We start from the raw sequence: 12372 nt of genomic DNA on the forward strand, positions 1-12372 counted from the left end.
ATAGAGATAGTGGGTTTTCCACATAGTGTGCACATCTATACATTATGTGTATCTTAGCTCCATTGTTGTTCTTGGGTTAGTTGTTAGTGAATGACCATATGCCTTTTATCTATTTTTACTAGATCAATATCTCCTATTTCACACTCTGAACTCTTAAAGTCATAGCATGAAACCTATATGACAGGTAATATCAAACTGCATTTTTATTGTAGTAAAAAGAAAAAAGGGAGAAGGAAATGCTAAAATGATTGATACATCTTGTAATTGTTTATTATGTGAATCAAAATTGTAAAATAATGGATGTTAAATACTAAGCAGCAAAGAACAAGCAACCATGAGCATAGTTCTCACTAAACCATAAATTTGTAAGAATTTTAGGTCATATAATTAGGCTCATTTGGTGGGGAACAGCCTGTCCTTGCAAATTGAATATTTAAAATTGGTCTTCACCCCAAAGACATGACCTGTTCAAATGAGAAAGCTAGTAATTCCTAAGCATCCACACAGTTCAACCACAGACTCAAACTTCTCTACGCAGAACTGCCCTTCTTTATGCCCCTTCTATTGCAAATCTCTCCCATAATCCATCTCTGTCTTCACTCTTTTCTTAAACATTCCAGTAGCTTCTAAGTTAAAAGCCCTACCTACAGGTATTTTCATCTTGTCACTTGTCTTATCAAAGGGAAGCTATCTGGGGCACCTGGGTGGCTCAGTCATTAAGCGTCTGCCTTCGGCTCAGGTCATGATCCCATGGTCCTGGGCTCGAGCCCCACATGGGGCTCCCTGCTCAGCGGGAAGCCTGCTTCTCCCTCTCCCGCTCCCCCTACTTGTATTCCCTCTCTCACTGTCTCTCTCTCTGTCAAATAAATAAATAAAATCTTTAAAAAAAGGGGGGGTAGCTAGCTGTAATCTTTGTCTCCTGAGGAGTCTTAGACAGCAGGTTTGGTCACTTGACTAGGATTATGTATCTGATGGAATACCCAAATGTCCCAAACAGCAATTGCATCTAAGGAAAAGTAATACTAATTATTGCAATATATCCAAATGTCTTAGAATCTATACCTAATCACTATGCAAGACAATAACATTTATGCATATCTTTAAGCATGTCAGTTTAATTTTATTAGACATTTAGTTTACTGTTAATATTGAATGCAGATCATGCTCATTTTATCTTTTTTTAATTTTATTTATTTATTTTACCTTTGTTTGTACACATCTAGCTCAGCACAAAACTTGAAACAATTAAAAGTGAACAATGATCAGGAGACCTGAGCTCTGCTCTGACCTCTACTAGTAGGTAAATGTTGACCTTGGCCAGAGCACTTAATTTCTTTGAGCATCACCTTCCACAGTCATGAAAAATAAATAAGACCTTGCCCACATAATTCACAATACTGTTATGAGTTAAAGTAAGAACATAGATACCACAGTTTTATACAAATTGTTCTATAAGTAAAAGTACTCTGTAGCATAAAAAATGTGAGACTCAGAATTAATTAATTCAATCAACAAATTTAGCTAGAACTCATCTTGTCAATGTTTCGAACCATTAAAATAATGCTTAATTGTTGCATTTTGCACAAAGCACTTTTATTGCTGGATCTAATTCCCTTATTGAATTATATTACACTGGATGTTGTCTGCAGATACTAATCATATAAATGGAGCTGTGTCACCATTAAATTACCATGTGAAATGTTTCAACATTGCCAAAGGCTGACTAGATAGAGTTTCCCATGGTTCCATAGCAGGACAATAACATACTGTTAATCTTTTTGAAATATGTCAGAACCACCAAAGAAAACCATTTCAAGTTAGTTCCTCATGAAATTGATAAGACAAAAAATACTGACATCATTCCATAATACAGCCTCACACAATGGATAACTGTTATCAGTACATTCAGTACTGGTATCAATTAATGCTGACATGCTACAAAAATAAAAATTAACAAAATCTATCAGGAAAGTTTTGGATTTCATATCTGCTAAATTATTTGACTTGGAAGTTTGATACTAATGAGCAAATTCTTGCGACTCATCCTTCCTTCTTAAAAATATATTTTACTGATAAAACAAAGCATCACCTGAGAGATGCAATTTTCTCCATGTGCTGTTAAATAAATTATGAAAACTTAAAAATATTTATTGAGGAAAATATATCTACACTCGGCATACAAATGTATATGGATAGTTGGCATATGCCTCTGTGAGTCCATGCTCCAAGACAGAAAAAAAAAAAAAGGGTTCCTAAAGAAAATTCTTTTTTCAGTCCTCTGAAGTTTTTCCACCATTTAACTGCTCTGAGCCCCCATTTTCAACCTGTAAAATGGAAGTTTACTGTGTTATGGTCCTAAATTTAATCAAGTAATATATGTAAAGCATCTAGCATCTTGTCTGGCACATACTGTAGTGTTTGATTGTTAGTTTCATTCTTATTCTCTCATTTATCTCTGGGTTCCCTATAAGAAGTCAATTTGCAGTGTAAAGTCTTTCAAAATTCCAAAAACATTTGTTCATTCCTCCAGAAATGTTCATTAGTTCTCCAAGGATGAAATCACTATACTAATACTTGCCTAGATTCAATGGTAAGTGAAACATTATAATTCTTAGAAGAACTTAGAAAAAAAGAGGACATAGAAATTGCTGTAAAATATTTTTAGCTACCACTTGAGATAGGGTATAAACTATGCACACAGATTGGTCATGATTTACAAGCATTCTGTGTTTCATAAATTCTGTGGCAATATCAATGATTTATATTTGAGAATACATTTTCTAAAAGATATATTATGTATGGAGGTTAAGGCCACACACCAATTTGCATGGGCCTAATTACTTCATTCATTTTTTCCAATAAACATTTAATAAGTATCTACCATATGTAAGGCAACAGGTAGCCTCTGCAATACAAATGTGAAAAAAATGAAATATGAAAAAGTGAGCCATTATGTAAATTAACCTATAGAGCCACTAATTCATATATAAGTACATATTGTAATAAATCCAATAGAGAAAATACAACAGTGTGCTAAGAGTGAAGACAGTTGAGGCTTTTTACAATTTTGTATTTAGACCTTTAGGAAAACTTCTTTGGGGAAATAACATTGTGAGTCCTGAAACAAAAGATGAGTTAGCCAATTGAAGAGTTAAGAGGTATGAGATATTTTTGCTGGCCCCATCTACCCTTTTCCTCTCCATTCTGGGCAGAAGGCTGAGCCACTGGACTGCATTAGTGGGGTCCCTTATGCACTGGCTTCTGGTTTGGTTTGGGCAATGGGAGAAAGGATATTATAAAATGGGAGAGAATGAGTTTAGATATTTATTTTCCTAGTTTTTTCCTCTGTTGTATTACAGTGGATGACTGTGTCCCTCTGCTAAAGACTATAGCTCTTGCCAGTTACCCTTCTCTATACAATCCTTTCTAGTTCTAGTAACCACTCCCTCCCATTGCCTTTTCAAGCTTAGGAGTAGTAATAGCCTTCCACTTTTAGTAGCCTCCAGGTACTTACTTAATATGGTGGCATGGGAGGAAGTACAACAGGAGAACAGACATTGGGAGAACAAATGGCTGTGTTGGTTGATTACTGTGACATCAATAATGATTATAATGATTATGAGATCAGCTGGATGCTTCAGATGACCCCACAGAGATTACCCACGAAAAAAAAAATTGACAGTCATGAATTTCTAATTCAGAATCAGGGCTGAAAATCATAAAGCCCTAATGATAGCTCCGAAGGGTCTTTCATCTTCCATAGTCTCAGGGGAGAATGGATGTAAACTAAACCCAAAGCCTGGTAATAAGGGTTGTAGAACGGTGGTACAGATTGAGTGCTTAAATGTCCTGTGCTAAAATCAGGGTACTAGTGGGAAGGAGTAGAAACTCTAAGTGAATCTATTATGGTAGAAAATGACAAATGAAAACCCATGGAACTCCCCGCCTTCCTCCACATCTGTCAAGAAAAGTAAACCAAAAGCAATTCTGCATTCTCAGAGTCATTATAGAGGTTAGTAAAATCATCAAAGACTTTAAATATTCCTATAATATCCCAATTTCTTACAGCTGTATGTGTAGTTCACAAATGAAATGGGTCGTGGAAATTGAAAGTAGATTATCACAGACTTAATCAGGTGGAGATACCAATCACAGGTGCATTTCTAGATGTGGTATCTTTAATGGAGCAAATCAACCCAGCCTCTGGCAGCTAGCATGCAGCAATTGACCTGATTGACCTGGCTTTTTTTTTTTCTTTACCCTTCAGCAAAGATAATCAGAAGCAGTCTGCCTTCACAGGTACAACAATACTTTTATGGTCTTGCCTCAGGGTTATGTCAACTCCTGTGCTGTCATAATATAGTCTTGAGGCTCCCTGATCTGATATCCCATAGAACATGACACTGGTTCATTACATTTGCGACATTATGCTAACTGGATCTAATGAACAGGAAGCCGCAAGCACTTCAGATGCCTTAGTAAGACATATGCATGCCAGACAGTAGGAAATAAGGCCTACAACAATTCAGGACTATATCATATTCTAGGGGTCCAATCATCTAGGGACTGTCAGGATATCCTCACCATAGTAAAAAACAAGTTGTAAATTGTATTGACCACCATGAAGAAGTATAACTTGCTGATGTTCTTTGTGTTTGGGAAGGAACATAAACCATATCTGGTAACCTATTAGGCTTCCCAGTTTTTTCTGTGCAAAGTTGCCCTTTTCATTGGCATTGTAATTTTCTGGGCCCAGTGGCTTTGTAAGTGTCTGAGGCAGAGACACCATATGAAGCTTTGACCAATCCCAATACATGAATTGCTGCTAAGACCACTAAGAGTTGGGAAGGAGGCAATGCCCTTAGATAACCATAGTTCTTCTTTTGAAAAAGAGTTCTTGACTAGCTTGTGGGCCCTGATGTTGCCTGAACTTTTATCTATGAAACCCAAGTGATTTGTAACCTGTAAATTAGAAGTATCTGATTCACTAAACCATCAATTTAGATGTGCACTATAGCATTATATTATAAAAAGAAATGATATACTCAGCTTGGGTGCCCAAATGGATTTGTAAGGCACAAGTTAACTTCATTGGCTGGGGGTTCAGATTTCCAAGATACTTGCTGATACAGTTTCACTGACTATGCTACAACCCACACACATAATCACACAGGACTTTCTTATGATCAATCAATGGGGGGAAAAGAAGGCAAGACTACAGTTTATACATAGAACTGCTTAGTATGGTCTTTCAAGCTAGAGCTGATAGTCACTTCAGTATAGTCCAACTCAGGGGTACCCCTGAAAGACAGTAAGTAGTGAGGGTAAATATCTCCTGTGGGCAGAAATCGAGGTAGTACATCTAATTGTCCATTTTGCATGGAAGGAAAGCTAGCCTTAAGTGCAGGTCTATACTGATTCATGAGCAGTGCCCAACAGATTGTCTAAATGGTCAGGGACATGGAAAGAATAAACCTATATGAGTGATGGTTTATGAGGAAGGTTTATACAGAATTTCTTAGAAAGAGAACAAAGTGAATTTTTTTTCCCACCATTTCTCCTCTGTGGAGAATGCTTTTAATAATCAGGTGTCCTTTCAATAAGCTGTCCTTTCCAGTGGCTATCAGTCAGCCTCTTTATCCAGCCATGCCAGTTCTTGCTCAAATGAGCCATGTCTAGAGTATTTGTGGGGGGCAGGATTGAGAGCTATTCATGTGTTCAATAACATGAATTTCCCCTCATAAAGGCTGGTCTTGCTACCCACACCAAGTGGCCAACAAGCAGGCTGATATGACACCATTCCCCAGGAAACTGGTCTACTTCTTGGTGGCAGTTGATTGCAATAAACATTTCTATCATAGAAGAGACAGTGATTTGTCCTCACAGACATAAATATATATTACAGATACAGAAATTCCTTTGTCCACAGCACTTTTTCCAATACCATCCTTCCAAATACCTTATCCACAGCCATGGCATTCAACACAGTATAACTTTACAGTGGGTGACACATATTACAGCAAAAGATTACAGCAATGGACTTATGCCCACATAATTCACTGACCTTACCATGTCCCCCCATCACCCAGAGAGCACGTTGCTAAATAGAATAGTGTGATGGCCTTTTAGCATGGTTATGGAGTTAACTAGTAAACACCATGAGGGGTAGGGTTCTAGCATAGAAGATGAAGTATATTCTTAAACCAGGAGCCAATACTTAGCACTTCTCTCCTATGGCCAGAATTAACAGATCCAGGGATCAAATTATACAGGTGAGGATGGTCCTTCTCAGTATTATACCAATAAACTACCAGAGGAAGTTTTTCTTCCCTTCAAATTTGCTTTTGGGAATGTTAGTGTCCAACAGAGGAAAGCTAGTATCCAATAATGAAACTGTGTATCCACTAGGATACAAAGTCATAGTCTTATTAAGTTAAAAGCTGAGATTGCCTTCTGAAATTTTTGGATCCTTGTGCCATGTAATAGACAAAAAGGGTATCACTGCATAGTCTGATGATAGATCATGATTACAAGTGGAAATTGGGTTGCTGCTACCCCAGTAGGTACAAACTATTACTGGAGGCAGAAAATTCACTAGGGCATCTTAGTACTCCCTGAGCTCAATAATTCTGAACTATAGAAAGCTTTGACAATCCAATAAAAATGGGATCATTAAGGACTCAAATTCTATAGGAATAAAGGTTTGGGTCACCCCACCAGATAAAGAACACTATCCAGCCAAGATGGATAATAATGGGAACATAAAATGCACTGTGGAAGGCAGCAACCCAACTTAAGCTCCATGATTAGCTACAGAAGTAGAATCTATACCAGCTATATTTTATGTTAGTTAATTGTTTCTCTTACACTGTTTCCACCTCTCCTCCCATTATCTTATATGAAGAACACTGGTGGTAGCTAAATTTTTCAGGTAAGATTCTGACCAAGTTAACATACTCCATGATCAGATATTATATTAGTTCGGGGAACTTTGGCTATCCTCTGCAATGAGAAAACAAATATTTCACCTGCACAAATGACAAGAGAATGCCAAGAGGCAAATGTGTGTGGCTGTTCTGGGTATCTTCCATATAACCCTCATATCCTTGCTTCACCTTTCTCCCTGGGCTATGTCCCAGGTATGAATTGCATCAACAAGCTGCTTTCTGTTTCCATTTGAATTTCAACTGGACAGGAATTCAAGGGGAAAGAAGAAGCAAAATTTGGGACTTTTCTTTTCTGTTTATTCCTTATTATACCACAGCTTGTCAGGGGCTGTTTCTCTAAGACCCTAGTTCTTGTCCTGTGGTCTTTCTTATAGCTACAGGTCTCTCTCTCCAACTCCAGATTCTGTTAATCTTTCACCCCCTTGTTCCTTCACATCTATGGCTCACATTAAATCTTATGCATATGTGGACAATTGATTCAAGACATGTGAAGTATTCCTAAATGGAAGTAAGATGGGAGTAAGATGCTTTCTCAATCATGCTTCATTAAGTATCTATATGGAGAAAACAGCTTCAAAACATATAACGAATGAAGGACTTTTATCTGAATATATTAAAACTCCTACAAATCTAAGAAAAAAAATAGATAACCCAATGGAAAAATAGGCAGGGGGCCCAATAGGCACTTTTCAAAAGAGGTGATCTAAATGACAAATAATATAAAAAGGAGTTCAACTTTGCTGTGGTAAATGCAAATTAAAACCATAATGTGATACCACTGTACCCAAACTAGTATGACTAAAGATTTTTTTTTAAATGACAATACTAAGTTTTGGCAAGGAGACAGGACAATGGAACATACTGCTAATGGGAGTCTCAGCTGACTTAACCACATTGAAAATTCTTTGGCTTTACCAACGGAAGCTGAGCAGACGCAAACCATATATCTTGGCAGGTCATTCCTATGTATAAATCAATAAAACTCCATGCTTGTGTGCAACAACAAATGTCCAAGAACATTAAAAGCAGTGATTTTTATAATATTCCAAAAAAATTAAAAATAACCAAATGTCCCTAAATAAACGGTGGTATAGTCTTTCAATGGAGTAGTATACATCAATGAAATGAACAAACTACAGGTACAGGGATGAATTTTACAAACATAAAATTGAGCAAGAGAAGCCAGACAAGAATATATTCTGTATGATTCCATTTGAAATGCAGAGAACATTTAACATTAAACTACAGTGTTTAAAAATACAACTTTAAGGACGTGTTTACCCTATGAGGTATGATAATGATTACCTTTAAAGGATAATGATTACCTTTAAAAAGTGGTACCAAACTTACAGAAATAAAAAGTACCATGAGGAAACAATATAATCAATTGTATGCAAACAAATTAGATAATTTACAGGAAATGGACAAATTCCTAGAAACAAATTATTGAACTGACTCAAAAGGAAAAAAAAAATTGAGATCTATAACAAAGATTGAATTGTAATTTTAAAACTTCCCACAAAGCCAAGCCCAGAACCAGACAACTTCACTGACGAATTCTGACATTTAAATATGAATTAATACCATCCCTTCACAGACTTTTCTAAAAAAAAAAGGAAAAGGCAACATTTTCCAATTCATTCTATAAGCCCAGTTACCCTGATACCAAAACCAAAGATGTCACAAGAAAACAAAACTAGCCCACATACTTTTATCTGCCGGAGACCCACCAGCGGCGACTGGCTGCTCCATCGAAGTCCTGAGCAGGAGCTCCTGCTTACGTCAGTGCGTCAGTGCGTCAGTGCGTGCTCGCCAGATGCAAGGACTCCCCGGCTTCTCGCCCCGCCCCGCCTTCTCACCGGGCCTTCTCGCCCCGCCTTCTCACCCCGCCCCGTTCCCCTTCAGCCTCCTCACCTTCTCGCCTTCGCCTCGGTGTTTCTTAAGAATCCCAGCACCTGTGCACTCTCTGCGGCATGTAGGCCCCAGGAGCCTGTGTGAGAAAGTCAAACTGAGCAGTTACGGAGCTGTAAAGAGCACCTAATGCTGATCAAGCTCACCATGTCTGCAGGAATGAGAGAGGTCAGGTAGTAGGATCCAGAGGGGGCTTTCGTGGTTGCATAGTTTGACTGACAGGCTTATGTGAAGCAGGAAAGACCACGGTGAATATGGCTTTGGGGGAGTATTTGGTTTGCCATAGTATTCCATGCTATACTTTGGATGGTGACAACAGTCACCGAGGTCTCAATAAAAATCTTGGCTTAGTCCTGAAGACAGAGAAGAGAATATTCCATGCATTCCAGAAGTTGGTAAACTGGTTGCAGATGCTGACTTAGTGTGAGTCACAAGTTTTCTATAGCATTATACTCGGGAGAGCAACAATGCAAGGCAAATTCATAAGGATTTACCTTTCTTTTCAACTTCTTATTTAAATTCTAGTTGGTTAACGTGTAATATTGGGTTCGGGAGTAGAATTTCGTGGTTTACCTTTTTGTGTGTGTGTGTGAAGTATTCGTTCATGCTCCTCTGCATGTTTGTTATGCAGAGATGTCAAAGGACCCAAGAAAAAAATCACAGGGTTGGGGAAATTAAAGGTTTCAAAGGAATTAATTCTGTATATTAAAAAAGGCCCCTTAATTGGTGCTGAAAACAGACTCCTGTGATGTAAATGACTGTGTCCAACAAGTTGTGGTACTTCTACAGGAATGGGATATTGTACCTGTGGATGCCACTTGCTAAGTAAAAGAACTGTACATACCAGAAAATAAACTTAATTTGGCAAAAACAGATGCAGAAATATTACCAGCATTGAAAATTAATAAAATGGAAATGCAGTGGGTGCAAGTTTTAGCAGAAGGCTGGGCAACCCCATTAAATGGCTTTATGAGAGAGAGGGGGTCCTTGCAGTTCCTTCATTTTCATTGTCTTATGGATGGAGGTATCATTAACTTGGCATTGCCTGTAGTTCTGACAACTATTCATGAAGGTAAAGAGAGCCTGGATGACTGGTCTGCATTTGTTCTGATGTAGGAGAGCTGCTGTGTAGCTATTGTTCACAATCCAAAGTTTGTTGAGCACAGAAAGGAGGGTTGTGGTGCCAGACAGTGGGGAACAACATGTGAAAACCACCCTTACATTAAGATGGTTATGGAACAAGGAGATTGGCTGATTGGAGATCTTCAGGCCTTGAACTGAATTTGTTGGAATGATGGTCTTGATGAGCATCATTTGACTCCTATTGAACTATAGCAAATGTTTAAATATATGAATGCTGATGCTGTCATTGCATATCAATTATGCAATCCAGTGCATCCTAGGTTGGGTCTAACCTTGTGCTCTAGACATGCTCTATTAATGCAGGATACCTATAAGCAACTTCTGGAAGGTGGCTACAGGCACCCTGTCCTTCTTCTTCACCCTCTTGGTGCCTAGACAAAGGACAATGATGTTCCTTTGATGTGGTGTATGAGCAGCATCCTTCAGTGCTAGAGGAAGGATTTCCATATCCTAAAACAATAGTAGTGGCCATCTTCCCATTTCCCACTATGTATGCAGGACCAACTGGAGTCCAGTGGCATTAGAGAGCAAGGATGGTTGCAGGAGACAATGTTAACATTGTTGGACAAGAGCCTGCTGACATACCTCATTCAGAAACAGGGAAGGATCTTTATGAGCCAACTTATGGCACCAAAGTGCTGACAATGGCCTCTGGCCTGATCACCAGTTCCCTTCTGAGTTGCAGCTTACAAGAAAAAGAAGCGTATGGACTACTATGACCCTGAACACCAAGAAGACTTTGAATTTATTTCAGAAACTTGAATGTGCAAACTTGCCAAAGAAGTCCAGAAACAACCTGAAGGTTTCATGGCTCCCAAGACCTGGACTGTGATGACGCAATACTACAAATCCTTAGAGAAAGCTTAAGCTGTTAACCCAGTCACTCCACCTTTGACACTTCACTGAATAACAAGAGGGGACCACATAGTTACTGTTGGCATTTTTTTGAGGTAATGTCTGTCTGGACACGCTTCCTAAAAAGAGACCATTTTCCTTAACTAATACTAGCTTTTGTCTGCCGTATGAGTTCTTTTTGAACCAGTGTAACACACGGCTGGTTTTAATGTATATTTTTCACTGCTTCTACCTCATGATTTTTTTCAAGCTGTTATATTAGTTGTAACCAATAATATATACATTGAATCTCACTTTTCATCCCTTGAAAACAGAAAAAAAAAGTCCACTAAACAGTAAATTTGGCTAGAACTTGTTTGTTGAATTTTATAAGACATCTCTAACAATTAGATTATTTTTCGACATTAAAAATATAAACTGTCTTCTTTCTTCCTTCTTTCTGATCAACTATTGATCTTCAGCTGTTATAATCTAAAGTAGTCTTATGATCTGAGGTAAGCCCCGAATGAAATTCTCTATTCAATAAAATTAAACTTTTTGGCTTCTTAAAAAAGAAAAGAAGGAAGGGAGGGAGGGAAGAAGGAAGAAAACAAAGATCAATATCCCCTATGAATATAGATGCGAAATCCTCAACAAAATACTAGCAAACTAAATACAGCAATAAATGAAAAGAATTATATACCATAACCAAGTAGGATGTATCCTAAGAATGAAAGGTTGTTTTAACATCAAAATCAATTAATGTAATACATCACATTAATATCATAAAGAGTGAGACTTGAGGTCCCATTAAGTAAGGTGAAAAGGTTTTCCTTTTCCTAGCTATTTGGTTCCATCTCCACAAATCTTTCCAATAATTCCTATTCTCTAATTTATATCTTTCTGTTCCTTGAAACCAAAGAATCTTCGAATAAGAATTAAGATATTTGTCCCTCTTTAGTCTCTCAAACTCAAAATATCCCTGTAGGACTTGTGATAGAAATGTTTCAGTAACAAGTGACAAAAAAATGAAATAAAATACAAAGTGCTAAACACAAAATGACTTAAACAATAAAGGAGATACTGACTTATGTAACAGAAAAGTCCGAATGAGGCTTGATCTTGCACCTCAGATGAGATCTCCAAGGACCTTCTTTCTCCTATTCTATTCTGCTTCTCTGTTTGTTATTTCCCCCATGCTGCCCTGATAGACCTCTGGGAGTTCCAGGTTCTGGTAATTTCAGCAAAATGTTTGCAGCAATTCCAGACATCATATCCTCATAGGAAAACACTCAGGAAAGTTAGAGTCTCTTACAGTAGCTGCTGTACATGTCCTGGGAATCAGTTCCTTTCACTGATAATTGGAACTCATGTCCTTTCCTGATCCAATCACTGTGACAAGGTTACTATACTCTCTCTGATTGGCTTTTAGACAGGAAAGATCCACCCCAAAGCAGGGCATGCATTCAGTCTCACCCAAACTGCAAGGCTGAGAAAATGGAGGAAGCAAATTTCCTCCCCAAATATAAAAATATTC

At 37.9% G+C, this 12372-nt stretch overlaps 1 pseudogene; it reads left to right on the forward strand.

The window, feature by feature from the left end:
• Window positions 1-8624: 8624 nt before the first annotated feature.
• LOC102731826 (bifunctional 3'-phosphoadenosine 5'-phosphosulfate synthase 1 pseudogene) lies at window positions 8625-10868 on the forward strand (annotated as a pseudogene).
• Window positions 10869-12372: the final 1504 nt, after the last annotated feature.

This window comes from Leptonychotes weddellii, chromosome 4, assembly GCF_054177405.1.
Source record: "Leptonychotes weddellii isolate Sample4059 chromosome 4, ASM5417740v2, whole genome shotgun sequence".
Lineage (NCBI taxonomy): Eukaryota > Metazoa > Chordata > Mammalia > Carnivora > Phocidae > Leptonychotes > Leptonychotes weddellii.